Source organism: Phalangium opilio, unplaced genomic scaffold (genome assembly GCF_054372755.1).
Source record: "Phalangium opilio isolate 3A_F unplaced genomic scaffold, DU_Popi_V2 ptg000523l_1, whole genome shotgun sequence".
Lineage (NCBI taxonomy): Eukaryota > Metazoa > Arthropoda > Arachnida > Opiliones > Phalangiidae > Phalangium > Phalangium opilio.
In genome coordinates, this window is record NW_028324241.1 from 642,004 (window position 1) to 652,947 (window position 10,944).

General features: G+C 36.8%; 1 long non-coding RNA gene across 9 annotated transcripts; it reads right to left on the reverse strand.

The window, feature by feature from the left end:
* Positions 1–269: 269 nt before the first annotated feature.
* LOC149588976 (uncharacterized) lies at positions 270–2,238 on the reverse strand. Of its 9 annotated transcripts, XR_016379723.1 has the most exons (6): positions 1,787–1,939; positions 1,564–1,703; positions 1,354–1,448; positions 1,048–1,127; positions 731–969; positions 270–674 (listed from the first exon to the last, which is right to left on the reverse strand). It is a non-coding gene; the product is annotated as an uncharacterized LOC149588976 (long non-coding RNA). The 9 variants fall into 9 exon arrangements; XR_016379724.1 differs by having other exon boundaries at positions 731–1,127; positions 1,395–1,448; XR_016379721.1 differs by having other exon boundaries at positions 731–1,195; positions 1,395–1,448.
* Between the last annotated feature and the right edge of the window lie 8,706 nt (positions 2,239–10,944).

Consider the following 10,944-nt stretch of genomic DNA (forward strand, 5'->3'; position numbering starts at 1 on the left):
GTCAAGCGACAGTAAAATTTATAGAATCAATTGGTAGGTACTTAATCCATACAAAAGTATACATTCCTTCAATAATTCCCACAAATTAATTATTGCCTTTAGATGTTTTGATATCCTGAACTCACGGTCTCCATTCGCTAAAGGCTACAAAGCTCCTATTAGAAAAAATAAATTTGAGCTTACCAGAAAATCTTTAGAACAAACTAAAGAATTACTTTTAAACTTGAAAGTCGAGGAAGGAAATCTTTTCGTTAAAGGCAAAAGGAAGACTGGCCCATTAGGGTTAGCTACTTCAATCACCAGCATCCTGGCAATATCAGAAAAACACCTCATGCCAGAAATGCCTCAATTAGAGTAAGCAATAGCACATGAAGATGAAAACATCTACATTAATCATTTAAATGCAACACTAACCAAATATTTCCTTCCTTAAAGTTATTTACTTACCTACAAATTTTCCCAAGACCACTTGGAATTATTTTTCAACACAATTCGTGGAAAAGGAGGCTGGAATAATAATCCAACAACAAAACAGTTTGAAGGCGCTTACAAAAGATCTTTAGCGACTCGCCTTACTCCTACTTTAACCGGAAATGTAACTGCTCTTGACGATACTGAAATCCCCAGACTTTGCAATGTTCGCCGTTACCCGGAATATGACACTGAAATGCAAGCTACAACAGTAGCAGAATTTCAAAATCAAGAAGATGATGAAATTAAAGAATTTTACATTCAACAAGAAAATTCATCCCTTTTCCGAGAAAACTCAGTTTTCTACATTGCTGGCTTTGTGGTATCGCGTCTTTGCAAAGTCATAAGCTGCAAAACCTGTCTCCAGGCACTCGAAGAACCCCCAAACGAGCATAATTATGCTTTTAATATGCATTCGCGGTTTACGCAACTGAAAGACAATGGTGGGTTGCATAGACCATCAAAAAGTGTTTTTCAGCTATGTCGTTTAACGGAGACCTGCATTCGTCAAAATGTATCAGTTTCTATGCCATGCAAAAACATAACTTTGGCCATTGAACTTGCTGTTCTACGAACAATTGTAGGAATGGATATTTTCCCCGATCTACATGAGCACATGTTTGATGCTGAAGTGGGTATTGAGCACCATGCCACCACTTTAATTAAAAAAACTATTAACTTGTACTGCAAAGTCAGGCTTCACAAATTGGCTAAGGATAAAAATCTGGAATTGAAAGGCCAAGCCATTAGGCATAAACTGTCAAAGTTAATTTTATTTCAAGGCCAGTAACCAATAAACCAACCACTACAACCTAACCCACTAAGGATAAAGCATTAGCCTTGGCCAATAAAATAATTTTTTTTATTAAAATATTCACTTACGTTGCTTATACGAGTACAGATTATTACAATTTAATAATTACTTTTTATTTATTCCAGGCGAGTAATTATAATAATAACAAAGAAATAATCCACAGCTGTTAAATAAAGAGAAATAAATCCAAAAGTATACAGATTTATGATCTCTATACTTTTGATAAAACAGACCAAAAAGAAACTATCAGAGCAAAAGCAGCTTCGGGTAACTTTTACCTTTACATTGACGAAGAAACGGATGAACTGGTACTGAGAAAAACTTCAGACGTCTATCATCAGATTCAGGGTCAGCTTTTCGTGTGTAACGAACCCGTATGCTTTTTGGCAGTATTTGTGCCACCCGATAACATCGAAATCTTGATGATAGAGAAAGACAATCAATTCATCAATGATACCTTGCTTCGAAAATTATCCACTAAATATTTCATTAGTCTCCTACCTCATTTTGCCATAGAAATGTTCGAAAAGCCTAAAAAATTTATTTTCCAAGTCACAAAAGTACAGCCTCTTTCACTCTATGTGCAAATATACATTATGGCCATGACCAAGGCTTAGCTCGCCTTAAATGTTTTTATTATTAATAAATGTATAAAAAAAGACTCTTACCTTCAGAAAACGGTGGTATTTCCTCGAAAGTAAGTAGAAATACAAGTTCCAAGTGTTTTTTAAAAGATTTTACTGGTGTAAAATTTATAAAATACGTTTTTCTGCTCTTAGCTCGTATAAAATGGAGTAATGGCATCTCCGAGGGTTTGACTTATTATGCCCTATAGGGGGTTAACATAGAGTGCCACTACTCTAAGCTCATCCTTTAATTTAGTTTCGAAAGTTCCCGATAGATGGCGTTTTATACGGCTACCCCCAGAAAATAGCGGCTGTCTGCTCATTGCCCCTTCCACGTCGACCTCCCATTGAATTGTGTATCTACCCTTTTAATATATCTATGGTCGAAACCTAAAAAGTGTGCCCCTTTGACTAAGCTTTATGGAACTTTTTTGAAGCTTATAAAAAGCACATCCAGACATTAAAATTCTAAAGGTCAATCAGAGGGAAAAAGCTTAAAACGGAAGAGAACTTCGATTTTTCAGCCGAGCAAAATATTTCTGAGGGGGCGGCATGTCACTCAAGAAATTAATCAAATTAAATTTGTAAATTAAGACAAATCATAGTGCGGAGGGGTGGGGTTAAAGAAATGTGACGTGGTTTTTAGGGGGGGTCTGAGAAAACGTGACGAAGCGTGATCTGGGGGGACGGGGGGGGGGTCAGAAAATTCTTTTTTTCGCTTGACGTAGTTTATGGACCGTCCCCAATAAGAATACTACGCGGTTACAATGTCGAAGTACGGCGCAAGAGACCAAAATACTTCAATACATTCTAAAACATTCTTTTTTCTTTTGCGATTGGTTCACCAACAACACTGCGTGATTACAGTGACAAATTGAAAAGAAATAATGACGCAAGACGAAACAGCAAAATACTACAAAGCAACCTTCATGGCAGTAAGTTTAAAGCATTTCATGATTTACTACTGTTCAAAGATAATGTTACTAATCCAAAGGTAAGGATTTTCTTGAACTAAGATAATGCACTAGATTATGTTCGCCCGTTGTCTTTCATACACTACATCCGAGTATCTTATACTTTTTACCAGTTTTCGCCATATGTTTTTTCGAATGAACAAGGAGAGAAAACTGGCTACATGATTAGATTCCTGCACGTTCTACAAACACTCGACAATATCAAGTAATAAAATTAAGCGTAACGAGATTGGTGTGCTAATATGTTTTTCGTAATAACCGCAATGATTGAAATATTTCTCAGCGTTACTCTTATCCCGAATCCTGATGATATTGGGGGAGCGAAAGTTAATAATTCGTGGGATGGAATGCTAGGAATGCTTCAAAGAAATGTATAATTTAAAATATTTTCTGAGCCAAGAATTCATTCTCGATACTAAGAATATGATAAAGTGGCTACCGCTTCTTCTACAATCAACGTTTAACGAAATTTCGTGGTTTTCAACTTTTCATTTTAGTGTTTAATTTTCGTGGTAATAATTTGGGAATACTTAATTCGAAAATGAGTAGCTTGAGTCTTACATGAAGATTAATTATCACGTATCATGGGAGGATGGGGTTTAGAAGCAGAGTCTTACCATATTCTTATACGAGTTAGTTCTTGGTCAACGTCTTTCAATAAAAATTGACTAATCTTTTTCAATAAACAGGAGGGAGATTTTTCGCTAATACCGATGGTATTAACCACAGATCGTTTCAATGCCTTTCCATCTTCGCACCCATTTTTGACTTCGAGGCTCCAAGTATTATTCGGAACAAACCAATCAAATGAAAACGATATTTTCTCTGTTGTCAATAAATGGGTAACTCGTCTTTCTTATTTTCCATATGAAATTGTAATCAGACGATTCCCTTTCCTAAAGTGTACGGATAAAAGCTTTCTATTGCAGATTAATTTGGATATGCAAAAATATGTTTCGTTTTGGTTTGATTTATGTGTTTATATTTAATACATCCAGATAATTGCGGGGTTCCTTGGTGTCGTTCTGCTGATTTACATGACGGGGAAAGTAAACTCTAAATATGGCAAAGTGAAATCGGAACTGCCCTTCATGTTTTTGTTGCAATGCCTTCTGGGAACGAGTAAGAAGTAATAGAGTAACGCTATGTATACATTTCAAAACTAAATTCAATTTCATTCCAAGTTCCACAAAGTTTCAATTGCAACGGAGTGTCTCGTTTTCTTTCGGTCTCGTGGAGTTTGGCGTCTTTCGTTCTATTGCTTTTCGTATCCTCGGAAATGACGTCGCAGTTTGCCAGCAAAAAGGAAGCGCTCCCCTTCGACACCATCGACGATGTATTTCACTTTCCCAATGCGAAGCCTTTGCTCTCAAAAAACTCGGCATACACCAGATTCATTCAGGTCAGGTTGATATGAGAGTTACGCCTCACTTTCCATTTCAGTATAAACAAATGTTTAAACAAATTTTAAATATTTGATTTAGAATAATGGATTGGTTAACACAGCATATGCTGAAGTGATAAAGCGAGCAGATTCGTTTCACAAGAAATTTAGCTATTCAAACGAAAACGACGACATCCATTTGGCAATTGAAAATCGAGAAAGGTTTTTCATCTCGAGTGAAATTCACAACTGGAATATTATCAAGGCCCGGTACGCAAGGACAGGAAGTTGCAAAATGAAACTAAGCCAGCCTTTAATGTTAGTCTACGGAGTGTTTTATTTCAAGAGAAACATTTCGCAAACGCTGCTCATGACCGTTAACAAAAGGTTCGTGTATCCTCTTAAAGTTTTAGATGTTTATGGTGGAACTGATTTCACCATAATTGACAGACTGCGCCAGTTGACCGAGGGCAATTGCTTGAAGGATCTGAACCCGTCCTTGAAGAATGAATTGCATCCCTGTCAGAGAACGGATACCCCTGATTCGTTCGTCGTCATCAACGTCTCCGCTTTCATGGTCATTTTTCGCGTCTGTCTCTTCGGATTCTCCGCGTCCCTCGTCACTCTCGTTCTCCAAATATACGCTGACATGTTGAAAAGTAATACGGTAGCGCCTTAACTTACCGGACATTACTTCTACAAATAGAACAGTATCTACAAAAGCATATCCATCACCCACAAAATCTCTTTTTGACCAATCTCTGGTATACTGAATATTTTAAATTACTGCAATAGTTAATAGATGTAATTAGGCCTCTACATTGTCTCCCACTGAAATGTAGGTATAAGACGTCTTCATATTAAACTTGATATCACTCTATTAAGCCTTCGTCGTCAACATATCAAAGTAAAACTGCCACTTGTAAAAAATATTTCGCTTTGAACTTTTGCGAAATGAATCGCGAACAATTGAGAATAACGATAAATGTATCGACAAATCTCAAGACGACTCAAAAATAGCACGATGTTACATTTGTAAATATTAGTGTTTGAATACAATCACGAGAGCTACGCTCAGGTCCATTTACTGTACTTGAGGTTAACTAGTATATTTCTCGTACTGATGACGCAAGCGATAACATAGTTCGCTGAATGGCCGAACGAAAAATTGTCAAATAATTAAGATGTTTTTAATCTGATATTAATCACGGCTTTTAATCTGATATTAATCACGGCTTTTAATCTGATATTAATCACGGCTTTTAATTATTTTTTCACTTGCTTATTTTTTTAAATAGAAGTAACGTTGAGTTTCCTTAAAAATCTCTGTAAAAGACATTAAATTTCCTAATTACGTTAACGACGTAAAAAAATTATAATCACTCTTTCAAACCGATGAAATGAACAAGAACACAACGGCCAGAGGGTAACAATACCAAGAACGGATTCAGGAGACCATATATTAGTATCCTGAATTCTTTCTTGACCATACTAAGGCCGAAAAACACTTTTTTTTAATTATATGAAAATATCGTTGTACCTTTCAAAATTTAAAGATCATCTTTAATCTAAAATAAAGAAGCCCATATAAGCTTCAGTTTCGGGTTCCTGTTATGGCCATTCTTTCGAACACGCAATATGCTTAAAACATGAACAAACAGCCATTCGTTTTAAGTATACCAGACTCGGCTAGTGGCCTTCCACATAACGTACGGGCTAGCCTCGACCTTGGTCTTTTTGAAACACGTGTAATTGAGGAAGTTTAATCAGAATGTATTCTTTAATTATTTACTTTACTCCTCCTGTGTCAGATAATGATAATGAACTTCCTTGTTATTCGATTTTCATATGCTCGATTAAACATAATAAGAGAAGGCACGCTACAATCTCGGGTATCGTACATTCGACATTCAACCGAAGTCTTGTCAGAATTAAGTTCTCAAAATGATGAGGGAGTTCTCGATGGTCCTCTTCTTGGCTGCATTCACGGTAAATATACTAATTTCATCTCTGAATCTTCATACTAGAACCTCGCGTAGAAGACAGCGAACTGAACACTAACTTGTAAGTGACGTTCTAGTAATTTGAAGTCATCGATCTACAAATGATTATCCTCACCGGATAGCAAACTAGTCTTGATTAACATAACCCACATAACAACCAGATTTTCATCACGACATTTAAATTATCGTCAAAGGTCAATGTACCTAAATATTGTTCAATATATAGCTCTCTGAAATCCAAAAAATTGAACAATTGACAAGAAAATCCAGATGAGTCATATATAAGGGTTTGGACAAAATTTTTATATTGAAAATCCCTGATTTTTCCAGCTTATCCCTGACAACATTTTTTTGTCCATTGGGACCATTTTAAGTCCGTATTTAAGGTATAAATAGTAAATCTGGCTGTTCTTTGAAACTAAAAAAACAAAAAAGCCGACTATGAGTGGGTTCACGTATTTTAGCATTGTCGCCGTGTCTTTGAGCATCGTTTGGCTTTCGCCCGAAGTCGGAGCCTGCAAGTTTATGACGTTATCGGGGAAATGTGGAAATATAACAGAGAAAATGATGAGGATGCTCTATTACTGCTGCCGTAAGTGTAGACAAGCCCTCATTGGCTTAATCTACGCGTTACTTAAAACCATTTCGTAGCCTTAAGAAGTTTTCAGACGTTACAACTTTTGGCTCAAATATATGGGTCAAAAATTTTGAGTTAGCAAAAATTGGTAGAGTGATCAAATATTAATGTAGTGGTGATACAACTTGTCCAACCAACTAGTTTACCCAACACAAGTTGACACTTCTAAATCAGTTAAAATGATGTATCGTGTGAAAAGGCCTTAAGTTCGGCCTTAAAGTTCTCGCACTACATTGTCCGGACTAAGACTTCTTCGCAAAAGGGTTGTAATCATATAATAAGTTGAAACAGGACTGTATAGACTTAGTCTACTTACAATCTTTATGAGGCTGTAGACCCCATACTAATACCTGACTGAAGGAAAGGGGAAGGGCTTAAAACTTTGTTAAATCGCCCGCTTCACCTTCCTGGCTTTTCATTGGCTCATATTGAACCATATATAGGACAACCGTCGACCCTAGGTCTACTAGTTCAGAACACGACTGGGTTCAGCACTCATAGGTCGCGTAAGTCGAGGCACAGGTCGCTACCTAAGTCAATATCACGAGAGAGACACAGTTACAAATATAATACGCGTGACGTCAAGATTGACGATTTCTACAACTCCTCCCCTTTAATTAAGGTGGAGAAAGGCCCATACAGAAAATGACCCGTTTAATAGTCCAAGTAGAAGAAATCTATACATTCTTGGTGCATATATATTTTCAGAGGGTTATGCCGGATCGCAAAATGAAACTTTTTCTAACTGTGAATTTGAAAACTACGCCTATTCGGTAAACTAAGAGTATTTTGCTAATGAAAATTTCATATGAAGTGTAAATTAGAGACAAATTAAACTAATTATATTGTAGCTGGCTAAACCCTTCTCGAAATGCAAGGAATTTGCGCCGGGCAGCGAGAACATTGGCGATTCCGGCAGAGACAACGAGATTGCCGTTCGACAATTCATGTGCAATAACCATAAAAAACTGGTTAGTTTAAGAATTAAAATATATACTTGAACCCCATATCTCAAGGGATTTTCAGTGTCACTTAAAGCAAATCTGAACTTTTTCATAACCAAACGTAATAGCAAGTGCAATAGAGAGTTTTTGGTTTGGAGAGGAGCTAAGATTCGTGACGTAATTTATACGCGGCCTTATTGGTGGGTTAACTGCGCTGGAAAAGCTGAGTACCAGCAATATGGCTGACAAAAACCGAGTTGTACCACTAGCACAAATGAAAGCTCTATATTCTGTCTTGCCTTTACATTGTTTTCCGACTAGGAGGGTGATACTTCAATTACACCAGGAGACCAAGGCTACTTTGCGGACAAAGTGCAGTACAAAGTAGCCTCGTCTTCTGGTGTAAATGGTATCAATCCTCCAAGCCTGAAATTAAATAGGTGGTTGCAATACCTTAAATTGAACTTATCCCGGGCATTATTTGAAATGCCATCGTCGAACTAGTTCTTATCTTAGCCGTTGCAATTTCTTGGCGTCTGACGCTCGAGTGGCACTAATTGAGTTACTCAATCTTAAAACTAATTTTAATTGCAGATATATTTAATTTCAGGATATTCCAAATCTCGCAAAGTGTTTTCTGCGTCACGTTGGGAAAGAAGAAAACCCAGATATTGGCCCGCTATATTTCGAGGATTACACAATTAGTGTTCTTACGGTAAATGAAAATCTCCTTTCTAATATATATATATATATATATTTATAAATATCGTTATTTTCAGAATTGTTACCATTCCAGTTACAAGTCCGCTCCAAAGCTTTTCCCTGAACACTTCAATTAATAATTAGCAACAAATGAGAAAACGCGTATATAGTAGCAACACCATTATCAGTAGCGTTTAACGCGGTCGAAGGCAGGAAGTCTTCATTATTCGATTTCTAGCAATAAACCAAATTATATCTAATAATATGCCTTAATAAATAAAACTTCAAATAAATGCATTGGATGTAACGTGTTCTTGCATGTGGATGTTTTTTAGGGGCGGGGTCTACTGTAGTACTGCTTTTTCAACTCCACTGGACAGATAAGGGGAATTTGGCGTGTTACATTAATAGAACTTTATTCAGTATAGAAGTCTGCGCAACTTTGCGGGTCACGTGCCTATTTTTCCGCGTTAGTTATAACTGCGCATGACCGCAGCGCAACACGTCATTTTCCATCGTAATCGCCGTCAGATGCCAAGATTCCTCAATGATTTGACATCTCACATACACGGAGTAGAATACCTTAATCTGGTCATGTTAAGTCAGGGACTTGGGAGACTCGTAAAAACATGTTTTAGTCTCAGAAGCTTTGGTGTGACGTCACCCGTGCTACTTGCCCGTAGAACCAAAGCGGTACCAAACATGGCCGCCAACTACCAGAGCTAAGCCCGTGACGTTTTACCTAGGCACTGACGTCACAACTGAAATAGTTTTATTAGGTTTGGCAGTCTTGAATTTATCTTCTCTCTTCTGTTGCCAAGCGCTAGATGACCTTTTATAATATCGACCCATTAGTTGAAAGACATAAGATAAATATTCCTTCGATTAACATTAGATTAAGCTTCTAAATTATGTTTATATAGTCGTGTATACTTTGACTGTGCGTGATACCAGTTATAATTACAACACCATGAATAAGTCCATTAATATGATAATAGCCTACCGTTTCGCATTAGTATCAGTAGTAAACAGTCTCAACCTATCGCATTACCCTAATCGAAAAACCATATTCAACTAATTACATCACATCATCAAGAAGCCAAAATTATAATTTTTCTGTAATTAAAGGCGGATAGTTTCTCCTATAAGTCGGTTCCAAGTAAGATATTGGGTATGAATAAAACATTGGTGAAATTTTTCTCTACCTCTCAGAATATATAATAACAACGTAGGTTATGAGAACAGAGTTTTGTGTGAGTTTGTGGTGTGTTTGCGGAACACGAAAGACAAGCTCCGACCAAAATGTTTGGTGAATTAAGTTGACCAGTAAGGTGACTGGACTAGACTCCAATGGACACTAAGATTATTTGAAGGCCAATAATTGACTTAAGGCCTTTTCAGACGATACAACGTTACGACTCATTTAGATGAGTCAACTTGAGTTGAGTAAACTAGTTGGGTCGTATGAACACAAGTTGGTTTTACAAGTTGAATCACCAAAAAAATTTTATCACGCTACCAATTTTTGCTGACTCTTTGACCCATCTATTTCAGTCAAAAGTTGTGTCGTCTGAACAGGCCTTACTCTTCTTTCAATATAATCTATATTCAATTTTTTCTATCAAGCCTATTTCTGGATTTGGAATTAAAAAGTTGATTTGATATTCTCATCAATCACTTTACACATCTTCTGTCACAGTGACAAGTCGCGACGCAGCAATGGAGTAACATTGATTTATCGAGTGACGCTAACACAGGTAAATATAATATGAAGTAGTTTTCTTGTTCATTATTTTGGTCCGAAAGAGTTAACCGTTTAGAAAAGCGGGCACAAAATGATATCGAACGACAGAGCAGCAGCGAGGAATTAGTCTTCTTTGTGGATTAGAATTTTCAGCGCTAATAAACTGTACAATCTTTTCAGATAGCGATGTCTCCCGAGACGGTTAAGCTGAGTACAATACACACGGTATGATATATTTAGAGTTAGAAAAATACTAACACGCTAAACACCCTCCACATTGTCCGCATCAATTGTCAAATTTATGTTTTTTGTTTATTTGATTTATGTTATTTACGCGCCGTCACATTTCGTTCGTTTTCGAATTGGACAAAACTGCACGCTGAGTCAGAAAAATGAATTTTGGTTTAATTTCAATCATTCTCTTTCAGTTTTATCCTTTAATTCATCAGAGTGAGCGAGGCGATCCCTCTCAGCCCTTGATAGAAGACTACGATGGAATTATTGCCGAATTCTTGATCGCAATAAGGAGATATCTCAAGTAAATTTTCTGACTGATAAAAACGATCTCCAATACTCGTTGCGTTGTTTTTTTAAGTTTAAGCTTACTACGGATTAGCTCATTTTGAAGGCTATGGCGGATATTTG